At 37.6% G+C, this 24,835-nt stretch overlaps 1 long non-coding RNA gene across 1 annotated transcript; it reads right to left on the bottom strand.

Moving 5' to 3' along the window:
• Nucleotides 1–15,160: 15,160 nt before the first annotated feature.
• On the bottom strand, nucleotides 15,161–16,911 carry LOC139192862 (uncharacterized). The gene is made up of 3 exons (XR_011577348.1): nucleotides 16,660–16,911; nucleotides 16,346–16,483; nucleotides 15,161–15,726 (listed from the first exon to the last, which is right to left on the bottom strand). It is a non-coding gene; the product is annotated as an uncharacterized lncRNA (long non-coding RNA).
• Between the last annotated feature and the right edge of the window lie 7,924 nt (nucleotides 16,912–24,835).

The raw sequence follows: 24,835 nt of genomic DNA, 5'->3' as shown, positions 1-24,835 counted from the left end.
CAAGTTTCCAAAGTAGGAAACCTCTAAAGATCCTCACCCACTAGTGTAGTGAGAAGGATGAAGGAATAACCAAAGGGTGAAAGATATGTTAGTAAAATCACCCCAAGGTGGCCGGCCTTTGTGTAGTTCTTAGAGAAATATTCTTTTGCCTCTTTGTTGTTTTAACCACACAAAAACCCTAAGGAAAATATCACTATAAAGTTCCTTATATAGACAAAAGAAACCTAGCCAACAACTTGACTAAATATCTCACCCTTTCCACACCTAAAATGGCCGGCCTCTTTGTTGTTTGTTTGGGCTTTGGGCTTTTATTATTTCAAGTCATCCAATGCTTGAATAAAAGCCCAATGGGTTTAGGCCCAATGGGCCCAATTAAACTCGAACGTTTCTTTAAGCCAAAAACGATCTTTATCGCTTTTATGATTTCTTTAGACTTTCTAAATTAATCACAACACTTAATTAATCCAATTAATTATTTCCTTCATCCATTGGTTACTCACTACAATAGTGTATTGGTGAACAATCTTTTAGGTTCTAATTAGCAAGGCAGTGAGGTGATTGGCATCAATCCAATTGATTATATTTAATTCAATCACTTAGTGAATTAAAACTTCATTTTAATTCACCTTTCTTCTTTGACGACTACATTTAATCATCTAGAAGAACTCACAAGCTATGAGTGACATCTAACCATATGTCATAGCTACCCAAGCTAATGTAGAAGTTTATTCGGAGAACCTATTCAGTTGGAATTACAATGTAATTCGATCCTTCTCTAAAACAATACTCTCAATCACATTATTAGGGTATGGATATATTATGTCAAACCCCTAATGTGATTATTCCTTCTTATATGATTCAATTGAGTCGTATAGGAACGCTTTCCTATATTACGCTCGATACTTCGGCCGAAGATTCCCGAATCATATCTTAGAGTATTCTTCCTCTCTTATCGAGGATTAGAGATTCCTTGTTGCGCATACACTTGCCTTCATGACTAAGTGGCTTAACCCCAACTATGCCGTTGACATTCTGATAGAGTGACTTTTGACATAATCAAAGATCAAGTACTTAACCACAAGACAACGACGATGCCTCAGGTCAAAGGACTACTTACATTATTCCAACCATTAGAGTTACTTGCTTGACATGTGAGTAGACCTCCATGCAAGTACTCTCGTTCGATTGTGTTCAGTGAACTCATTCCCTTAATGAGCACCTACATACTTGTCTTAGTGTCACAACACGAATGGGATGAGACTTTCCATCCTTCCAATTGAAGCGGACACAGTATGTACCGGTCTACGCTTTGTCAGTATCCCTCCGACAATCCAATGACCAGGAACCTTTTTGGACATTTGGTTATGTGAAGAAGGTCTCTGTAGTCTAACATCATTAGATTACTTCTTCAATCGATCCATTGTCCATGGATACACTATTTAGGACATATATCGTTTATTGAGATCGTCTTAATTAGTATCTTTGCCATTTGATGTATAAGAGTCATCCATACATCGATTCAATTGTCCTGAAAGGTTTCTTCCAAAGATTGACTTTCAGGGCATATTTCCAACAATCTCCCACTTGCACTAAAGTCAATCACTAGTGTATCTTATACATCTTGTTGAGAGAGTTTATGCTCGTAGGTTAACTTGGTTATGTATTAATCCCCTTTATTATTCAAAAGGGATTTACTTATCAAATGTTTCCAAAACATTTGATGATGTCTCTTTATTGTGTTCGAATACTTTGATGAGACCTTGATTCCATGGCTTGAGCTATCGCCCCATTACGTCGTAGTATCCTACTAACGACCTTATGGTTTGGATTCAATCATTGGTTCTAAAAGAACCCCTTCCATTCAAAACACCTTTTGAAGCAGTTTCTAAAACTATATATCAATATATATTTCGTTTGTATACTTTATACAAACTTTGCTTCAAGCTTGAGACCATTGTAGTACAATACTAACAATTCATTCATATGATTAGTACTTCATCCATTATGAAGTTCCATTTGTTAAAATGGATTATTTTCACTTTGGTTAACAACCTAAGTGAATGCACGCTTCTAGAGTCCCACTTTGATGTTTCTTTCTTAAAGGCAATAATACTCTATTAGTTGCTTTGGTTCTGATCCTGGGATATAGTAATATCTTAAAGTGACAAACTCAGTGGTTTCTTCACCTTTGGATATCTACTTCACAAGTCAATACATGTGTCCCTTTTGTGATTTTATGACACATTCATTATAAGGGTTATGAAAGTGATTTCCTATCACATAGGAAAACGCTTTGTTAAATCTACAACATTTGAGATTTAATTCCCATATAACATTATTGAGATAGCCTTGCTATATCAATAAGTCCAATTTCAAGTCTATACTTCAAAATTGACCATGTCATGTTTTGTCATTTTTCGAGTAACATTTATGTTTTATTAAGTCTATCAAATAGACTTTATTCACATCATGTTGCTCAAATTATAACATCACTCCCACTGCCTTTGTTGTAACTTAGCATTCATTCAAAAATAACAATTATATTTTTCTTGATTTGAATGCATATTGCTCCCATTAACTTTAAATGAATCATACACAAAAGAATTACTTCTCAAGTAATTCCATTTGATATGTGTGACTTGTTTCATTAAGTCTATTCATTTAAATTATATGGTGTCATACACCATACTTCAAGTTTTAGTCATACTAAGACCTTTAATGTAGTCATATAAGAATTATCCAAGTCTTTAGTGAAGCATGGCTCCTTCTAAGGATATAGAAACTCAACCATTCCTTCTAGGTGGTTGATATAATTCTTTATTGAAACTACATAGAGCAATATTGTTACATGAGATGTTGAATTTGGTTTGTCTTGTTGTTAAACCATATGTTGTGACTCATTTTGAAACTATTCCCTTTTGTTTCATCAACTTGTCCATATGCTTAGTTATTTAGCTTGTTCTCTTAAAAGAGAATGATGGACAACTCCCAACATATAACCATTTTATGCTAGGTTGACGAAACCAACATTCAAAGACTATTCTTTAGAATGTCACACAACATAGAATTTTAACGTTTGAAGAGCTTGAGTCCTTTAACAATTAAAATTACAAACTCTTAATAATAGTCAAGTACTATTATCCTTTAGACAACTATAAACCAATCATATTCAAGTTTATATCCATTTTCACACCTCCCACTATTTCTCATGACTTTAATGAGAAATCATTTCATACATTCAAAATGTATAAAAGTGGATTATATTGGTAGAAGACATTGTGTAGTAGCTTAAAAAACTTTCAAGCTCATTTGTTTCAATCTTCACTAAGTTAATGTCTTGTTATTGAGTGACTAAAGTCTTTAAACATTTTATAGATTTAGACACTTCTTTCTTGGTTTAATTACTAACACAATTGACATTTTAAAACCTTTTAAAGAATGCCCAATTAGTTGTTCAAAACTACTAATTGAATCAAGAGTGATCTTGATCATTGTGTTTCAAGTGATAACCATATAAGAAACGTTTTTCTTATTACTTATATCATTATAATGTGATCTTCCTTTTCATCAAGAAAGGATTCTCTAGACTTTTGTCAATTCATATAGAACTCATAGGTAGACAAATGGAACCAAATCTAAAGATTCATTGTATCCTTTTATGTCCTACATGTGAGATCTATCCATAATTGATAAATCTAAAGTTTGGTTATCACATTACAATAAGTGATATAACTCTTGTATCTCATCTAGGATACAACAAGACAATTTTCAATTCATAACACTACTTTAAGGAAATAGTATATTAAAAAGGCATTTTTCACATTACATTAATATGATAGTTTAAAACATTCATAATGTTTAATACAAAAAGTATTAGCTCTATACATTTAGAGACTAATATAAATACCTTTATACATTTAGACATTAATAGTGGTCTTCCATCATATGAAGCCACATAACAAGTTCTTATCAAAATAAGAAAGTTTTAAAGACAATCTTTAATGCCTAACAAACTTCCTAAGTAGTTAGCAAAAACATAGTGGCCGAACCCTTCTCCACCTTTTCCTTGCTTGTTCCTCTTCTACTTGGCTCCTCCACCTATATACAATTATACAAGTGATTAGCCCTTTATATCAAATATAAATATTTAGAAGATCTAACATTTAGAATTGAAGATAAGAACATAAACCATCCCTTGTGGCTTGTCCTTAAGAGTTGCAAGGTATAACCTGCAATTCCTCTTCCAATGCCCATCCTTTCCACAGTGGTGGCAAGTCCCCTTGGGCTCCATTGCCTTCTTTTTCTTCACTCCTTCTTTCGGCTTAGGAGTGGGTGACTTCTTCTCCTTCCCTTTGCCTTTGCCTTGCGGCTTAGACTTGGAAGAGGATGGCTTGTTGTAGACTACTGCAGAAGTCCCTACAACGTTCTCTTTCTTCATAGTCTTCTCAGCAGTTACTAACATATTTAGTAACTCAGAGAGAGTACTATCCATTTTATTCATATTGTAGTTCATTACGAACTGCGCGAATGAATCAGAAAGAGAAGCCAATATAAAGTCATGGGCCAATTCCCCGTCAAGTGGAGTACCAAGGTTCTCCAATTGTTCAATGAATCCTATCATCTTCAGTACATGTTGGTGTACTGGAGCCCCCTTGACCATCTTGGTCTTCACAAGCTCACAGACAGTGCTAAAGCGACGGTTGCGCGTCCCTTCACCATATAACTCCGTAAGATGGAGTATTATGGAAGATGCACTTTCCATGCCCTCGTGCTGTCTCTGTAGCTCCTCATTCATGGAAGCCAACAGATAGCATTTTGCTTGTGTGTCATCCTCAACGTGCTTGTCATACTTAGCACGTTCATCCTCTGTAGCCTCAGGGCCGAGAGGTATGTGAGGTGGAGCCTTATCTAGTACGTAAACAATCTTCTCCAATGTTAGGAGAATCTTGACATTACGATACCACGATGGGAAATTGTGCCCTTCTAGGCAATGTTTGTCGAGTATTTTCGCGAGTGTGCTTCCAACCATATCTATATACATAAACAATAAAATAATTAGATTGATTGTTTGATTAAGTCAAACGATTCGGGTCTTTAAACCAAATGACACCACCCACCATTTTTGGCAAATTCCATATCCCCCAAGATGGAATCCGGGAGATTTCAAAGAAAGCTCCTAGCGGGTTATGGGAGGCTCACTATTACCAAGCCCACCTCACGATGATACGATGTCGGCTAGCAAAAATAGTAATGAGAGGGTACAATTACCCATTCACAACAACCTCTTGTGATTACCCATCTTTTTGGCCTCTAGAAAACAATGCCTCACGATGATACGATGTTGGCATCATCTCTCTTAGTTTAGTTTTTTCCCACCATGCTGGTTTAGCTAGGGGTTCAAGCATGACCTCACGATGATACGATGTTGGCCACACTTGTTGCCTACCTTAACCTCATCAAATGTTTTAAATAAACTCCTCCTGAATATAAGCATGCACTTTGTCACTTCCCCATGATAGGGTGAAGGCGGTGTACAAGTCATAAACGCTTGGAGCCTACCATGGTGGAAGGCCACGAAAAAGTGTTCTAAGCACTCTTACGCTTACAACTTAATATTGATAGTTTGAGGGATTTTAAGGTCTCATCATTTTATTTATTTAATCACAATCAAATAAATAATGTCCTATTACAACTACTAGTCCAAAGTTAATGAAATTAGTAGCATATGATATCCCCACTATTTGTTTTCATAAAACAAATCAATATCAATACATTTTTCAAAATATTGGAGATATATATAACTACTAATTGTATTTCATTATTGTTTAGTAGCGTATGATACTCCCACTATTTGTTTTGAGAAAAACAAATCAATATTAAAAACGAATTTTTCAAATATTGGAAGTAACTACTACTACTAAGGTTTTTGCATTCCTTTGAAATTGGACTTTATAGTTATCTTAGGCTCTTGGATGACCATGGACTTATTAGGTTATTGCAACAACGAGCCAACATTGTTGAATATAAACTCGGGGAGGTTGTGTCAATTTAATTACGTGCTTATCAATCCAATTAAAACATTTTCATTGAGCCATTAGAAATGAAAGACAATCATTCATTGCTAATTAGGGCATTGGACCCATTTAATCTTTAATCTCATGTCAAAACCCTCTTTTAGTTATGTCTCCTTACCAATAGTTAAAGAAACTCTAGTCTAGCACTAGAGGGAATCAACTAATGAATAGAGATTAAGAAGTAATAAGAATTACAAACCGATTTGTACAAATTCCTATAAATTACATATACTAAAAGGGGAGAGATAGATTAACGTCAAACGTGACAAGGTCCAATTAAACAGTAATTAAAACACATTCCCAAGGTTCAAACAATTTGATTTTAGCGCCTTATCTCATAGCTCAATTATCGTTTAAGGCATAAGTCCATAGTCATCCATTTTATAACTACTTAAACACATTTAAATAATCATAATGGAATACAACATAAACATTTAGATTTAGTGCATATGGGCATAATAGTATTATGAGTTTAAACAACTAACAAAATTAAAATCAAATATTTTAACTTTCTAGTTAGTAGGGGCCTAAATGCAAATATGAAAAGTTAGGGGTAAAACCGTAAATATTTCAAAGTAAATATCAACTTTTCAAAGATTACAAAATAGCCCCACAAGAGGATAAATCCACTAGGGAGGCCGGCCACATTAAGGGGATGGGAGGTTTCTTACACACTCTTACACAACATGCATTAAAAGCCACATTATGTAGAAAAATTAAATTTTGCTTGTCACTTGGTTTTGCCATTAAAACTTAGGTGAGATGGGTGATGGAAATCCTCCTAGTCAAGTTTAGGGTTTTATAAGTTTTAATATGGTTATGGATGGTAAGAACATCATCCAAAACCATAAAACTATGCATGAAAACCAATTAAAACCATTTTCACCCAAAACCAAACTATGAACACCAAGAACAAAACCATGAACACATTTTCAAGATTTGTATATTCCTGGTGATTTTTCAAACCCAAAAATAAAAGTGACAAGAACCCTTTTTTCAAGCTTTAAAAGGATGTGTGAGTGGTTTACAATAAAACACAAACACAACCCAAAACCACCCCCAAAACCGTGCCAACCATAAAAAAAACAAAAAACCCCAAATTTTGTTCATGACTTATTCTTCATTCATGCATACAAAACAACTTTTACATGCACATCTTTTCAACTCTTGATTTACATTTTTCAACCATTGAAAAACAAAAGACAAACATACTTTTAAATGAAGAAATAATATGCCAAACTAGTTCTAAACTCATTTTTCATTCATGCATACAAAACACTTTTGCATACATATCTTTCTCAACTTTTGACTAACATTTTTCAACTATTGAAAAACAAAAGATAAACATACTTTGAATGAAACAATAATATGTCATACATAACATTAATACCCATATGCATAAAATCCAAAAGGACACATTATACATAAACCTTTGGCTCTGATACCACTTGAACATAAACCTTTGGCTCTGATACCACTTGAAGGGAAATCTATGAGATTCATGGATTGGATTTCATAATGACTATCATGCATATACAAATCAAATTTAATATACGAAAGCAGCGGAAGCAATTATAACAAATTATCAAAGCTATAGTCATGCAAATCCCCTTCAAGGTTCATAGGTTTATATATAATGCATCAAATAAAATTTTAGAGAAAAGAACAAAGTGAAGGTTTAGTCTTATACCTCTTGATCTAGACTTGAGACCAAGGATGGACCACCTCCAAGCCCTTTGTTCCTTGAACTCCTTGAGCCTAGCTTCCCTCCTTGCCTCCTCCACTTTGATAGAATGAGTGCTCCTAGGTTCTCTTCAAGTTTCCAAAGTAGGAAACCTCTAAAGATCCTCACCCACTAGTGTAGTGAGAAGGATGAAGGAATAACCAAAGGGTAAAAGATATGTTAGTAAAATCACCCCAAGGTGGCCGGCCTTTGTGTAGTTCTTAGAGAAATATTCTTTTGCCTCTTTGTTGTTTTAACCACACAAAAACCCTAAGGAAAATATCACTATAAAGTTCCTTATATAGACAAAAGAAACCTAGCCAACAACTTGACTAAATATCTCACCCTTTCCACACCTAAAATGGCCGGCCTCTTTGTTGTTTGTTTGGGCTTTGGGCTTTTATTATTTCAAGTCATCCAATGCTTGAATAAAAGCCCAATGGGTTTAGGCCCAATGGGCCCAATTAAACCCGAACGTTTCTTTAAGCCAAAAACGATCTTTATCGCTTTTATGATTTCTTTAGACTTTCTAAATTAATCACAACACTTAATTAATCCAATTAATTATTTCCTTCATCCATTGGTTACTCACTACAATAGTGTATTGGTGAACAATCTTTTAGGTTCTAATTAGCAAGGCAGTGAGGTGATTGGCATCAATCCAATTGATTATATTTAATTCAAACACTTAGTGAATTAAAACTTCATTTTAATTCACCTTTCTTCTTTGACGACTACATTTAATCATCTAGAAGAACTCACAAGCTATGAGTGACATCTAACCATATGTCATAGCTACCCAAGCTAATGTAGAAGTTTATTTGGAGAACCTATTCAGTTGGAATTACAATGTAATTCGATCCTTCTCTAAAACAATACTCTCAATCACATTATTAGGGTATGGATATATTATGTCAAACCCCTAATGTGATTATTCCTTCTTATATGATTCAATTGAGTCGTATAGGAACGCTTTCCTATATTACGCTCGATACTTCGGCCGAAGATTCCCGAATCATATCTTAGAGTATTCTTCCTCTCTTATCGAGGATTAGAGATTCCTTGTTGCGCATACACTTGCCTTCATGACTAAGTGGCTTAACCCCAACTATGCCGTTGACATTCTGATAGAGTGACTTTTGACATAATCAAAGATCAAGTACTTAACCACAAGACAACGACGATGCCTCAGGTCAAAGGACTACTTACATTATTCCAACCATTAGAGTTACTTGCTTGACATGTGAGTAGACCTCCATGCAAGTACTCTCGTTCGATTGTGTTCAGTGAACTCATTCCCTTAATGAGCACCTACATACTTGTCTTAGTGTCACAACACGAATGGGATGAGACTTTCCATCCTTCCAATTGAAGCGGACACAGTATGTACCGGTCTACGCTTTGTCAGTATCCCTCCGACAATCCAATGACCAGGAACCTTTTTGGACATTTGGTTATGTGAAGAAGGTCTCTGTAGTCTAACATCATTAGATTACTTCTTCAATCGATCCATTGTCCATGGATACACTATTTAGGACATATATCGTTTATTGAGATCGTCTTAATTAGTATCTTTGCCATTTGATGTATAAGAGTCATCCATACATCGATTCAATTGTCCTGAAAGGTTTCTTCCAAAGATTGACTTTCAGGGCATATTTCCAACACGGAACTCATCATAGAACGAACCATGTTCATCAAGGTTTGATTTCTCCTTTCAGAAACTCCATTAAGTTGTGGAGTTCCCGGTGGAGTCCACTGTGATATTATTCCACACTCTTTGAGATAATCTAGGAATTCATTACTCAGATATTCACCCCCTCGATCCGATCTTAGGATCTTTATCTGTTTCCCAGTTTGCTTCTCAACTTCATTCTTGAATTCCTTGAACCTTTCGAAGGATTCTGACTTGTACTTCATAAGATACACATAGCCAAACCGAGAGTGATCGTCGGTGAATGTGATATAGTAGGAGAAGCCTCCTCTCGACGTAGTAGACATAGGTCCACATACGTCAGTGTGGATTAACCCTAGAATTTCAATGGCACGCTCTCCTTTTCCAGTAAATGGAGATTTGGTCATCTTCCCTTTCAAGCAACATTCACAAGTACCCATCCGGTCATCACCTAATGGGCGGAAATATCCGTCTTTCGACATCTTGCGAATCTTATCAAGGTTCACATGTCCAAGTTTAAGATGCCACATCTTTTCTTGGTTAACTTCTTTTCTAGCCCTTTTGGGTTTTGAGGTATTCCCACTTGCAATACAGTGCATCCCACTATTCATCTCTAGGTGAAAAAGTCCCTCTATCATATTACCATGAGAGATAATACGACCGTTCAAGTATAAAGTGCAACTCATTTTGTCAAACAATACTGAGTGCCCATCTCGTAAAAGCTTAGAGATGGAAATCAAATTCTTTATACATGAAGGAAAATATAAACAATTTTTAAGTTCCAGGACTTCCCCAGAGGGTAGGTTAAGCATGTAGGTGCCTATTGCTTTTGCAGAGATTTTAGTGCCGTTCCCAACTCGCACAACCATCTCCCCATTGCGCAGTGACCTGCTCCCTGCTAGTCCCTGCATCGTATTACAGATATGTTGACTAGCGCCTTAATCAAATATCCAGGAATTGGAGTTCACTGTAAAAGCACTCTCTATGACAGAAATAGTCTCTTCAAAAGTTCGTGTCATAAGGCTCGCAATGCGCGCCCTGTATTTCTTCTTCAAACGTTCATCCTTTCCACAATGAAAGCATGTTCCTTTGGATTTCTTTGCCTTCTTCTTATGCAACCTTTTCCTTGTGATTGCATTCTCACTCCCACTGTCCCTTTTGAAACCTTTTTCAAATTTACAGCACATGTCAATCATCTCGTTTAAAGCATGATCGAATCTATTCACTTTATAGTTTACAATAAACTTAGTGAAATCATCCGAGAGAGATGCAAGGAAAAAGTCTTGGGCCATTTTCCCATCAATGGAAGTTCCTAAACTTTTAAGATCTTTAAATATCTTTTCCATCTTTTGTCCATGTTCATGGACCGATGTCCCCTTTGCCATTTTGGCATTCATTAGACTACAAACATTTGAGAATCGTACATTACTAGTCTCAATGTCATGCATCTTATGCAAACTTTCAACCATGGCACAAGAAGTGTCCATGTGCTTATGTAGCTTCATAAGTTCCTCACTAAGTGAAGTGAGGATTAAGCATTTGGCTTGTAAGTCATCCTCATAGTGTCTAACATAATTTGACACTCCTCATTTGAAGCTAGTTTCGTAGGAGGTACATAAGGAGGGGATTGCTTAAGCACATACAATATGTCTTTCACCTTTGAGACATTCTCAATGTGGCGATACCAAGCAAGGAAACGTTGGCCCTTAAGGCCCCTTTTGTCAAGTATAATGGTGGGTATAATTTTAGGCATGTCGTTAACTACATAACATAACAGAAATCGTATTAGATTGTTTGTTTAAAACTATTTGATTGGGTCTTTGAATCAAATAGTACCACCCACTATTTTTGGCAAATTCCACATCCCTCAATAGAATTCGAGAGTTATATTGAACTCTTAGCGGGGTATGGGAGACTCACCATTACCAAGCCCACCTCACGATGATACGATATTGGTTAGCAAAAATAATGATGAGAGTAAAACTCTTTATTCATTTACAACTTTTGTAATTACCCATCCGTTTGGCCTCTAGAGAATGTTGCCTCACGATGATACGATATCGGCACCATTGCACTTAGTTAAGTCATTCCCACCATGCTTAGTTCATGAAGGGGTTGAAGAATAGCCTCACAATGATATGATATCGGCCATCCTCGTTGCCTACACTTACCTCATCATATGTTTATGGGCTCCTCCTGGATGTAAGCACATACTTTGAACTCCCCCATGATAGGGTGAAGCCGGTGCATGAGTCACAAACGATTGGAGCCCACCACGGTGGAAGGCCTACGAAGAGATGTTCAAAACATATCTCGCTTATCAACTTAATATTCGTTTTGTTTAGGGAGTAGTGTTGGGCTACATCAGAATCATTTTAATCTTATTAAAAGAACTTGGGCCTATCACAACCATTGGTCCAAGTTTAATATGAATTAGTAGTTTATAATACTCCCACTATTTCGAAGAAATAAGTGAGACTATATGGAAGTACTAACGAATGCATTGCATCCTCATATGGACTATATAGTCATATTAGGTTTTAGGATGATTATGAACCGTTTGATTTGATCCAACACGAGCCTTGTGTTGGACCTTGGGTTTAAGGTAGATAATTGTTGATTTTAGTTACGCGTTTAATCCAATTAAACCGTTATTTCCTATTGGGCGTTGGACCCAACTATTCCATTTTGCATACATATAAACAAAAAGGAATACATGAAATAATAAGAAGGGCTTATGCCCTTTTACAACACAAATGATGGACTTATGTCCATTTACAACAAATTGAATTAATCAAATTACATTGAAATCTACACTACCAAACCCAAACATTCATAATGTAAAGCGGCCAATCACATAGCTCAATTATCGAGGCCTTTGGTTCATAATCATCCTTTTCTTAATCAATCACATTAACTAAGAAAACAACTTTAAACAATTGGTTTTTGGATCCATAGAATTGATTTAAATGAAACTAAATGAAATGAAAATCCAATTCTCATTTAGGAGACAAAACCATTTTGTTCTCATCTTATTTGGGCCATAAGGAAACTATGACCACAACAATTGGGCCACAATGCAAATACAAAAACTTTTGGGGTCACTTTGTAAAAACACAAAAGTCCACAACTTCATGTAATTACAACTAGAACCCAAAATTTTAATAATGTAAAAACATCATTAAAGGATCAAAACAATTTGTCCTTTAGAGTTTTTGGGCCTTAACGTAGAAACGTAAACTTTTGGGCCAAAGTGCAAAAACACAAAAGTATCAAAACTTTATGTAATTGCATAAAAGGCCCCAAAAGTACCCCCACTAAGGGGTGGCCGGCCATTTGAGAAGAAATGAAAAATTTTCTAAAAAGTTTTTGCAAGTTGATTTTGGTGGGTGAGGAAAAGGTGAAATTGATGGTTTGTAAGAAAATGTTTTGTAAAACATTAAAGAGTTTTGTCAAACATTAAAGCCAATATTAATGCTTCACCAATAACCATAACCCATCAAAATTAAACCAAAACTTTATGAAAAACATAAAACTTTTGAATCAAAACTTCAAAACTTTTTGTTCTTGGCAAGAACTTCAAGAACATTGAAGAACACCATGAAAACTCATAATAGCTCCATGAATGTTTTCACTCACCAAAACTCAATTTTTCACCACTCAAAAGAGGGCTAATATCCTAGGGTACTTAGGGGTTCCAAAAGTCACCTTAAAACCATTTTAACAAGACAAACATGAACCCAAAAAATCACCCTTTGGATTTGGCCGAATTTCCCAAAACACATGGCACCAAATTTTAGTTCCAATATTCATGCTTAAATGAAATACATCTACAACATTTGAGATGCTAAATTTTCTAGCAAAATTTATATTCAAAGCAAGAACAAAGCTTGTAACATTTACAACATTTAAATCACAAATCATGAAAATCACAAAACCCAAAAGGATTCACCATAAACTAGGCCTAGGCTCTGATACCACTTGAAGGAAAAAATTTGTCCTAGCTAAGAACAAGTAAGAACATTTGAATACATATGCAAACTATTAACACTTTAAAGTAGGCATGCATTCAAAAACAATTCATAAAACCCATGACTTTCAAAGCCTAGTATATGGTGAACCAATAAACTCTTTAACAACATTAAAGAGAAGTAAAGATTTAGAGTTTCTTTACCCTTGAAGCTCATCCTTGTTTACACAAGGGATTCACCCAAGTGGAGGGCCTTCAAGTCACCTCCTAGCTCCTTGGATATTGCTTGTGATTTCCTTCTCCTTTTGTGCTCCTTTGGACTTTGTGGATGTAAGGAAAGGATCTCCAAAACACCAAAAGTTTGGTGTCTCTAAGTCTCCACACGAAGGGTTAAGTGTGAAGATGAAATGGATGACTTAGGGAAGAAGAGATTGCTAGATTAATCTCCCTAAGTGGCCGGCCTCTTTGTAGAGAGAAAGAGAGAAAATGTTTCACCTCTTTGCCTCAAAGAAAACCCTAATGAGAAAATAGCTATAAAGTTGCTTTTATAACACTTTTCTTTGGTGAGTGGCAAACTTGCAATTAAGCAAACTTTCACCATCTCCTCACCATGGCCGGCCTAGATGTTGTGATTGGGCTTATTGCCCATTTTGTTTTAGTTGTCATACAACTTAAACATAATGGGCCTTATGGACCAAAACACTTTTGGGCCTTATGGACCAAAACACTTTTGGGCCCCCGAAACCCAAAACCAACTTAAAAGCCCAATACGAACCTTTCGTATAATTAATTAACTAATTAATTAATCTTGACCATTCTTCAATTAAACCATTTAATTGCATATCCATTTCATTTAATTTCTTCACTATCGCCCTTACTCGGTGTACGATCCATTAGGTTCCAATTAGCGAGGTAGTGGGCGATTGTTACTCTTAACGATCGATTGTGAATTGAAACCACATTTCAATTCTCCCTTTATGATTAGTGTTTGCTAGTCATTAGGGCTTCCACAAACCATGAGTGACACCTAGCAGTATGTCATGGTTACCCAAGCTAAGTAGAATTGGTTGGAGAACCTATCTAGTTACAACTACAATGCAATACGGTCCTTCTCTAATACAATACTCTTAATCACATTGTTTAAGTGATAGTTTGTTTCATGTCTACTATCCAATGTGATACTTTTCTATATGATTCCTTTGAATATGAATTGGAACAAACTTCCTAAGTCATATTCATTTGCTTTGGCCAAAGACTTACGAATCATATCTTAGAGTATTCTCCTTCCACCATGGAAGGTTAGAGATCCCTTGTTGTGCATTCATATGCCTACATGACTAGATAGCTTGACCCCAACAATGCCGTGGACACTCCAATGGAATGCCGTTGACATGATCAAAGATCAAGGACCTAACCATTAGACATCTATGATGCCTCAGGTCAAATGACTACTTTGCATATTGCAACTTTCGAGTTCTTACATGACATGTATGTTTGAACTCTCTTTCGATCGTTGTTCAGTGTACTCGATTACTCTTTCGAGCGCCTATGTGTTTGTCTTAGTGTCCAACACCAAATGACTTGAGACTAGTCATACTCAAGCTTGAGTCGACATAACACATACTAACCTTAGCGGATTGTCAATACCCAATTGGCAATCCTATGGCTAGGAACGTTTTAGGAATGAACATAAGAGAATGGTCTCGATAATCTAACTCACTTAGATCACTTGTCTCTTAGATCAAATACATCCCTTGGATTCCCTTATTACTTAAACACATGATACAATAAATAGTGATTAACAATAAGCTTTGCCCTTCATTAAACATATAAAAGTTTAATACATTAAGTATTCCAAAAAGCTATTACATCAAATGAGTGGCTTTGTGGGCATACTTCCAACAGTCTGTACGACATGCACCTACTTGGATCCAAGGTGAGCGTGCGGTGCGAGGTGAATAATATAAGCACTAACACCATGATTGCAGGTTATGAGCTATCAACATAATATACATCATCAATGATTCACATGAATAACATAAAACTCACCTGATACTTACCTGTGCGTCCATAGCACCAATTCACATATATATATGCATCAATTATCAATTCACATATCTCATAATATGCATGCATGGCATTTGAAAACGTATTTTCATTCAAACTCAATTTCTAGGAAAAATATCAATAGTATATAGGTATAAACAGAAATACTGCCCACTCACCTGGAGTTCGCCCAACAACTCCTTAGCACCGCACATCAAGGCGTCATGACGATCGGCCCCTAGAACAATAATCAAATCCAACCTCAGAATTCATATCGATAGAATATGTAACTTATATAAAACACGTCACTACGTAGTTTGATCTGGAAGATCTGCAACTCAGATTTCAAATCCATAACTTCCAGAGGTCCACAATATACCTCTAGGACAACATCCCAAAATTTCATTACCATCCAACGGTCGGATCTCCGTCAATTTCCAAAACCAAGTGACGGTTAACATTCTACATTATGAACTTACGACTCCAATTTCGAAAGATCTGTATATCGGATTCCCGATCCATAAGTTCCTATAATCCTCAAATATTACGTATTACAACGTATCAAAGTTGGGTGACGATCCGACGGTTAGATCGTAAATTCACATTTTCACCTAACCACGAATCGAAACGAACTTAGGTTCAATTACTCAATTTACGTCCATCAATTATCAAAACTGAACCTAGAACCTTAAACACATGCTAAGAATGACATTGGCGGCCCACTAGCCACACGCCGCCGCACGGGCCGCCGCGGGTGGCGGTCGGCCGCCCCGGCTTGCCGGAAAATCCAACTATTTCCAAAAATTCTCAAAAAAATACAAAATTGAAGATCTCAATGAGTAGAGCAACTTTCATACATGTGGCCAAGGCCAATTTGGCCTGGAAACACTTCAAATTCATCAAATTCCGTGCGGACCCTATAATTGGGTGAGTTCCAATTCGACCTTCAAATCAACTCTACCGTCCAAATCAAAGCTTGGGATTTGTTCCAGGTCCTAAGGGAATACTAATGGTGTTAGTAATTGAAAGAAAACATTTCAAGATTTGAAGAATTTGGACAAGAAGGTCGCGGCACCCGTGTGGGTGTTCTTCGTGAAATCACCACGAAATTTCATGATTTTTTGGGTGAAACATGAAGAGGGAAGGCCTAGGTGTTGATTGGAAGTGGTACCTTGATCCAATTTGTGAGAAATCCGGTGAAAATCGCCAAAATTTGGGTGTGGGTGTCGCGGGTAAACGGGTTGGGGGAAAACCCGTTTTCTGATCTTCTCTCCTCCGCTTCTCGCCCTCTCTCCTTTCCTCCTTTCCTCTGTTCCGATTGGTCGGCTTCTCCCTCTCTCAATCCCTCCTGATGCCTTCTTCTCTCTTGTCCCGATTGGGCATTTCTGCCCAATCTCCTTCCTCTGTTTCTTCCTCTCACGCACACACACACAAAAACCTTCTTTCACTTATATTTATTTATTTTTGTTTTCCTTACATCCAAGCTATCCATTTAATTCTTCATTAAATCTGGGCCATCCAAATTTTAATAATAAAATTTATAAAATGCCCAAACTTCAAACTTTAAAATCTTTTTCGTTATAACTCCAAATAACGAATCGTCAGCGTCCGCACGTCCGTAGCGACGAGTACTACGAGGATATGTCAAGAAAACAAATCTTAGATGGCATGACACAACGATTAATCTCGAATAATGCGCGTACCTCAAAGGGCATTTTTGTAAAATCCTTTATTAAAACTTTAAAACTCTTAAAATCAGGGACGGGCTGTCACACTGGTAGCCAAGTTTCCAAAGTAACAAAACTTCACCATTTTCCTTTCTAAGTGGTAGCCCAAAACTCCTTTTTCATGTGTATTTGTTATGAAAGTTGTTAGGCCCAAAGAAGATGAGGCCTAGGCAATTTTTTTTTTTGAATTTTCGAATTTTTGAATTTTTGAATTTCTGAATTTTCGAATTTCTGAATTTCTGAATTTTCGAAATTCCGAATTTTTTAATTTTCGAATTTCCGAAAATATATATATATATATATATATATATATATTTTTTTTTTTTTTTAAGATTGATAGGTGAAGCTTTGTAGGTGAAGCTTCGAGGTTGAAGCTTTGTTGGGTACCATGAATTGATTTTGCTTCACACTATCTTGATCAAGATAGTGTGAAGCTTTTGTAGGTGAAGCTTTTGTGTTGAAGCTTTGTAGGTGAAGCTTTTGTGGGTGAAGCTTTTGTGGTGGGTGAAGCTTTTGGGGTGGGGAAAGCTTTTGTGGGTGAAGCTTTTGTGGTGGGTGAAGCTTTTGTGGTAGGGGAAGCTTTTGTGGGTGAAGTTTTTGTGGGTGAAGCTTTTATGGTGGGTGAAGCTTTTGTGGTGGAGGAAGCTTTTCTGGGTGAAGCTTTTGTAGGTGAAGCTTTTGTGGTGGGTGAAACTTTTGTTGGTGAAGCTTTTATGGGTGAAGCTTTTGTAGGTGAAGCTATTGTGGGTGAAGCTTTTGTAGGTGAAGCTATTGTGGGTGAAGCGTTTGTAGGTGAAGCTTTGGAGTTGAAGCTTTTGTTGGGTACCATGAATTGATTTTGCTGCACACTGTCTTGATCAAGATAGTGTGAAGCTTTTGAGAATTTGTAGTTGTCCTCCATTGATGAAGCTTTTGTTGGGTACCACGAATTCATTTTGCTTCACACTATCTTGATCAAGATAGTGTGAAGCTTTTGAGAATTTGTAGTTGTCCTCCATTGATGAAGTTTTGTTGAATTTCCCTTTTTTTTGTTTTTTTTGGGAAACTAGAAATTTGAAAATGTGGGAGAGACAACATATACAAATTTTTCTTCCACACTGTTGAGCAAAAGATTGTGATGCAAGCCACACCTTGTAGTAGTCGAAGGTTTGGATGAACAATATAAATTGAATTTACTTCGAACAGTCTTGAATTTGTCTCGAAGGTTTGAGAATTGTAGTTGCCCTCTATTGATGAAGCTTTTGTTGGCATCATTAAAATTTGTTTTGCTTCACGCTATCTTGATCAAGAGTGTGTGAAGCTTTTGAGAATTGTGGTTGCCCTCCATTGATGAAGCTCTTGTTGGCATCATAAATTGGTTTTGCTTCACACTGTCTTGATCAAGAGTGTGTGAAGCTTTTGAGAATTGTGGTTGAACTCCTTTGATGAAGCTTTTGTTGGCACCATAAATTGGTTTTGCTTCACACTGTCTTGATCAAGAGTGTGTGAAGCTTTTGAGAATTGTGGTTGCCCTCCATTGATGAAGCTCTTGTTGGCATCATAAATTGGTTTTGCTTCACACTGTCTTGATCAAGAGTGTGTGAAGCTTTTGAGAATTGTGGTTGAACTCCTTTGATGAAGCTTTTGTTGGCACCATAAATTGGTTTTGCTTCACACTGTCTTGATCAAGAGTGTGTGAAGCTTTTGAGAATTGTGGTTGCCCTCCATTGATGAAGCTCTTGTTGGCATCATAAATTGGTTTTGCTTCACACTGTCTTGATCAAGAGTGTGTGAAGCTTTTGAGAATTGTGGTTGAACTCCTTTGATGAAGCTTTTGTTGGTACCATAAATTGGTTTTGCTTCACACTGTCTTGATCAAGAGTGTGTGAAGCTTTCGAGAATTGTGGTTGCCTTCCATCTTGTTAGCACCATAAATTGGTTTTGCTTCACACTGTCTTGATCAAGAGTGTGTGAAGGTTTTGAGAATTGTGGTTGAACTCCTTTGATGAAGCTTTTGATAGCACCATAAATTGGTTTTGCTTCACACTGTCTTGATCAAGAGTGTGTCAAGCTTTTAAGAATTGTGGTTGAACTCCTTTGATGAAGCTCTTGTTGGCACCATAAATTGGGTTTGCTTCACACTATCTTGATCAAGAGTGTGAAGCTTTCTACGAGTTGTAGTGTTTGCATTGTTACATAGGGGAAATGTCTGAAGTAGATGCAAGAGGGCTGAATAGCTTGATCTTCGTATGTCATGCACTGAAGTTGTTGTTGGCTTGCAATAAGACTTTGTTGGTGACTATAACTCTTGTTGGGCATAAGTGCTCCCTTAGTTGAGTTGTCAAGCTTGAGGGTTTTTTATTATTTGTGAATGTTAGGAGTTCACATGTACAAGTTGTACCACTCGTCTTCTGGAAGGTGGAATGAATGGTGAGTTGCTTTCATCATTTGGTTTGTGGTACGAAGGTGAGTTCCTTCATCACCTTTCATCACATTTCATCACCTGGTTGGTGGCACGAGGATGAGTTCCTTCTTCACCTGATTGGTGGCATGAATGGCAAGTTGCCAAATGATATTAGAGTACGGGTTGTACATTTCATCACCTGGTTGGTGGCATGAAGGAGAGTATGGGTTGTACATTTCATCACTTGGTTGGTGGCATGAAGATGAGTTCCTTCTTCACTTGGTTGGTGGCATGAGTGGCAAGTTGCCAAATGATATTAGAGCACGAGTTGTACATTCATCACCTGGTTGGTGGCATGAAGAAGAGTATGGGTTGTACATTTCATCACCTGGTTGGTGGCACAAAGATGAGTTCCTTCTTCACCTGGTTGGTGGCATGAGTGGCAAGTTGCCAAATGATTTTAGAGTACGGGTTGTACATTTCATCACCTGGTTGGTGGCATGAAGGAGAGTACGGGTTGTACATTTCATCACCTGGTTGGTGGCATGAAGATGAGTTCCTTCTTCACCTGGTTGGTGGCATGAGTGGCAAGTTGCCAAATGATATTAGAGTACGGGTTGTACATTTCATCACCTAGTTGGTGGCATGAAGGAGAGTATGGGTTGTACATTTCATCACCTGGTTTGTGGCATGAGTGGTAAGTTGCCAAATGATATTAGAGTACGGGTTGTACATTTCATCACCTGGTTGGTGGTATGAAGGAGAGTACGGGTTGTACATTTCATCACCTGGTTGGTGGCATGATGATGTGTTCCTTCTTCACATTTCATCACCTGGTTGGTGAGAATAAAGGCAAGGTGTCGAGGCACATTATAGCAAGTGTCGAAGACACAAAGTATGTTGAACCCTTTCGAATCACAGTTGGCTTATGTATGGATGTGTTGGAATGTATGATGCTTATGTATGCATGTGTTGGAATGTATGATGTTTATGTATGAATGTGTTGGAAAGTATAATGTTTATGTTGATTGATATGAGTGATGCTTATGAATGTTTTCTATGCATGAAGGGATCCATGCTTTTGATATGTGAACCATGTTGGTTGTAACACTTAGTATCACATACTTTGTGTCAAAGTATGCATGTTGAAGCTCTGAGTTGGAGTATATAGGTAGGTCAGCGTAGACCAAGTGTTCCAGTGCTAGGAATGCAAAAAACTCATAATAAGTTGTCTGAATTCCCTCTTCTTTAAATATTTGCCGAATGGCTTGTGTATGCCTTCTGATAATAGCATTTCCTTCAGTACCCAGTCCTTCATTTTGAGGCTTGGCCCTATAGTCATAATAGTCGACGGTACGTTCACCCCTGGTTGTCTTGATACGAACTTTTATCCCTCTTGTTGTAATGGGCTTGCTGAAAGTAAAAATCATTCCTTTTACCAAGAGACAGATACGTTTGGTGACTTAGTGAGTAGCTAAATGAGGTAGGAGATGATGCAATGGGTGTCTGAATGGCTAATGTCTCCTCACTTGGTAGAACTTGACTTCCACTTCCCATTTGTTGATAGGGGTTAACCATATGGGGGTTCCTTTGGTATATCATTGCTTCGGCAGATGCGTGGTTGTAAGCCTATGCCATCACCTCAGAGTAAGTCTTCCAAGTGTTGGCATTGATCATGTACCTGAAGAAACAATCACGTAGGCTTACCGTGAAGGCCTTGAGGGCGATCTTGTCATCTGCCTCAGTGCAGCGAGAATACTCATGGCTGAAGCGACCAGCATACTATCGTAATGACTCGTTCGACTTCTGGCGAATAGTGTACAAGTCATCAGTTTAGAGCTCCGCCAGAAAGGGTGGAGGGGAAGAGAAGACATCACTCTTTGTCAGTGTGCATCCAATATGACATGGTGGACTCAGAGAGGTTAAGGTGATCAATTGGGTCCTCCATTCCAGTATAGAGTTGTAAACCAAGCTTTTGTTTTGTCTTCGCTTGAAAGGGGTGTTGAGGATCCTTCTTGTGAGAGGGCCAGACCTGGGTTAGTTCCAGTCAGGTATCTCGGCCTGACATTCGGCCTTCAACTTGTTTAATTGCTCAAGGAGCTGTAAGACAAGGGGGTCATGAGTGGAGTTATGTACCACTGGAATTTTCTTTCGTAAGTCTCCATCGCTTCTTGGAAGTAGGAAAGTTTAAGCATGGGCTTGTGGTTTTTTCTTGGACTCGCCGTACTGACTTCTAGGGCGTGTCTGTTGGAATACCTTAGAGTCCCCCGTACCTTCATATTCCTCTAAGACATGTCGTTCCTTCCCTAGATTGGCAGCTGGCCTGGGTCGTGGGAGGGGACCGAGTCTTTCAGAAACCCTTAGGTCATTGATCTTCGAGCATATGTGGTGAGGATTCTCTCGACGTTGCTTTAGGAAGTCTCGGCAGTCACAATAAACGGCTTTCGATCCTTCCAATCCTTCTGCAAGAAAGTGTCTTTCTCCACTTCTTCTACTTTGGGTTGAAGCATCTAGGTTGAGAGAAGTCTCATGTTGATTAAGGTTTTGATGATTAGCTTGCTCCTCATTAGGGATACCCATGTCGAAGGGAGGTGACCCTCCGTGTTGGGGGGCACCCATATAATGGTTGATGTCCACAGGGGCAATGAGTTTGCGTGTTTGAGTACACCTAGTTTTGTGGAGCATCTCAAAGAGCTTCTCATTGTTGGAAATGTGCCCTAAAACCAATCATATGATGATACTTTACGGATATTTCACATGTTAAACTAATCTAGTTTAATATCAAGGGCAAAGATTATTGTTTGAGCCGTCTCATATAAATGTTATATGCTTAAACGATAAGTCCAAGGAATATGTGATTGGGAGAATGCAATCTAAAGAAGTTAGATTCATGAGACCATTCTTTCGTAGACACATCCTAAACGTTCCTGATCATAGGATTGCCAATTGGGCATTGACAGTCCGTTAAGATCAGTACGTGCTGTGTCTTCTCTCAGGGAGAGTGACTAGTCTCGAGTCATTGGTGTGTGTGACATCAAGACAAGTACGTAGGTGCTCAATAGAGAATGAGTTCACTGAACACGATCAACGAAGAGTTCTCATATTCATGTCACATGAGAACTCATGGTTGGGATAATGCAAAGTAATCCTTTGACCTGAGGCATCATAGTTGTCTTGTGGTTAAGTCCTTGATCTTTGATTATGTCAAAGTCACTCCATCAAGAGGGTGTCCACGGCATAGTTGGGGTTAAGCCACTTAGCTATGGAGGCAAGTGAATGCGCAACAAGGGATCTCTAACCTTCAAACCGTTTTGAGGGAGAATGCTCTATGATATGATTAAGAATCTCTGGCCAGAGTATGAATGAGATTTAGGAAAGTCGTTCCAAATCACATTCAAGGTAATCATATAAGCACACGAATTACATTGGATAGTAGACATGAATAAACTATCAAACCAAACAATGTGGTCAAGAGTATTGTATTAGAGAAAGACCGTATTGCATTTGTAATCCTAAACTGAATAGGTTCTCAACCTCTTCTGATTAGCTTGGGTAACCATGATATGCTGCTAGGTGTCACTCTTGGTTTGTGGAAGCCCTAAACGTGTATAAACATTAAAGGGAGAATTGAAACAATCGATTTGAAAGAGTTTTAATCACCCACTGCCTCGCTAAAAGGAACCTAATGGATCGTACACCGTGTAAGGTAGAGATTGAAGAAACAACGGAGATGAGTAAGAATAATTAAATGGTTTAATTATTTATGGTAAGGATTAATTAATATGTTAATTAATCAAACGAATAAGTTCGTTAAAGACCTCGGGATAGTTTTGGACCTTAAGGCCCAATGGGCTTCGAACGTCAAATCCCATGGACTTAAGTTGTATGACAACTTAATGAATAAAGATTCACAAGGGCCCAAAAGCCCAAATCCCTTAAAGTGGTCGGCCATGTTAGAAGAATGGCTTTTTGGTTCTTTAGATCACTTATTTGAAGGGACTATATAAAGGACTTTATAGCCTAAATTCATTAAGGGTTTCTTTTAGGAAATTGGAGAGAACACAAAGCTCTCCTTTCTCTCTAAAGAGGCCGGCCCCTTTGGAGGGATTAGCTAGCAATCCCACTCCTCCAAGGTCACTCATTTCTTCTCCAATCTAACCTTGGTGTAGACACTTAGAGGTTCTCAATTTTGGGAACTTGGAGAACCATATTCTTCCATCCAAATCCATGGATCTAAGAAGCAAGGAATGAAGGCCCTCTCTTTGGGTGATTAGCCTTTGCTTATGCAAAGAGGAATCTACAAAAGTATAAATTTCAACTCACTTTGTTTTGAGTTGAGTCTTGGTTCACCAATCTACTAGGCTTTGAATTTCATGGGTAATGTTTTGTTTTTTGAGTGCATGCAAGCATGTTTCCGCCTTTAATTGTTAATTGCATGCTATTTGATGTTGCTCAAATGAACATGTTTTCACAAAATCATCATTCACTCATACTGCTCCTAGATGACCTCATTCTTCATTGATATCTTGTTGTTCTGAGATTCTAGCTCATCGACTTTAGCTTGAAGAGCAACCCTATTTCCTTCCTTCTTTCGTTGCTTCGCACTAGGTGTAAGAGGGGTGTCATTCTGTGTGTTGTGGCTTCCTTCGCTCCCCATGTTAGAAATGGATGCCTGGTCAAAAGAGAGTGTACGAATGGTGGAAACCTGCTTGGCAAAGCTGAAGATAGTGGGAATAAGTGTCGTTCCCACAAACAACGCCAAATGTTGATGCACAAAATCAGTGGGGACTTTGGTACAACAGAAAGTGTTAAGTTTGTGACCTTCGCTAGATTTCTCCAGTCACTAGTGTGGATAAGTATGTAAATGGATAAGGACAGGGAAGCAAACACAAGATGTACGTGATTCACCTAGATTGTCTACGTCCAAGGAGTAGAAGAGTTCTCATTAATTGTGAAGGGTTTACACAAGTACATAGTTTCAAGCTCTCCTTCAGTAAGTACTAGTGAATGATATAGTACAAATTGCAATAGGAAATATTGTGAGAGAATGATCTCTATTTATAGAAGAGAGTTTCTAGTTTCATTATGACATTGACATGTGTCGTGTTGTGATTGGCTTTTGATGTTGACATGTGTCGCACTATGATTGGCTTCTGATGTCGACACGTGTCGCGCTGTGATTGGCCTCCTGGTTTGAGGGAAACGTTTTTGGGTCCTTGACAGTATAACATTGACTG

Source organism: Malus domestica, chromosome 16 (genome assembly GCF_042453785.1).
Source record: "Malus domestica chromosome 16, GDT2T_hap1".
Taxonomy (NCBI): Eukaryota; Viridiplantae; Streptophyta; class Magnoliopsida; order Rosales; family Rosaceae; genus Malus; species Malus domestica.
The sequence above is the reverse complement of the archived record's forward strand: the minus strand, read 5'-3'. Positions and strand labels throughout refer to the sequence as shown.